Source organism: Leptonychotes weddellii, unplaced genomic scaffold (assembly GCF_054177405.1).
Source record: "Leptonychotes weddellii isolate Sample4059 unplaced genomic scaffold, ASM5417740v2 HiC_scaffold_63079, whole genome shotgun sequence".
Classification (NCBI taxonomy): Eukaryota; Metazoa; Chordata; class Mammalia; order Carnivora; family Phocidae; genus Leptonychotes; species Leptonychotes weddellii.
In genome coordinates this window covers 1-565 of record NW_028031852.1, presented here as the reverse complement: position 1 = coordinate 565, position 565 = coordinate 1, and the positions used below count along the sequence as shown (strand labels likewise).

Here is a 565-nt window from a genome sequence, read left to right as displayed (position 1 = left end):
CAAAAAAAAACTGGCGGGGGAGCGGGGGAAACGGAGTGGTTCAAGCCATTATAAACCATCCAGCCACACAAACTCTATTTTGCAATGCTTCATTTAAGCACGGAACACCCTGAACACGGTTACTTATCACCCACTCATAAAACACGTGTTTTTGACACGAAACATTTTTACCTGTAAAAAGCTATAAACTTACAGGTTTTACAAAGAAGTACCAAGATTTCTAACCGCAACCCGGGCGTTATATAAAGTATCATAAAACTATGTAAACAGCTCTCACTCAAAATAATAGCAAAAACATACCAAAAACTTTAAAGAATACTTTTGAAAAAAGCGACGAGTGCAGAAAAAACTGTTATTCAAGTACAAAAACCAGGGGAAAGCGCGAACGCAGTCCCCCACTACCACAAATTATGCAGTCGAGTTTCCCACATTTGGGGAAATCGCAGGGGTCAGCACATCCGGAGTGCAATGGATAAGCCTCACCCTGGGAAAACCACCTTCGTGATCATGGTATCTCCCCTGCCAGGTAAGTATGCTTTGCTCGCCCTGCCTCGCCGCTCACGCT

At 43.5% G+C, this 565-nt stretch overlaps 1 non-coding gene across 1 annotated transcript; it reads right to left on the bottom strand.

Annotated features, from left to right (window-relative positions):
* Positions 1 to 370: 370 nt before the first annotated feature.
* LOC115940562 (U1 spliceosomal RNA) lies at positions 371 to 534 on the bottom strand. Its single transcript, XR_004075302.2, has one exon. It is a non-coding gene; the product is annotated as a U1 spliceosomal RNA (small nuclear RNA).
* Positions 535 to 565: the final 31 nt, after the last annotated feature.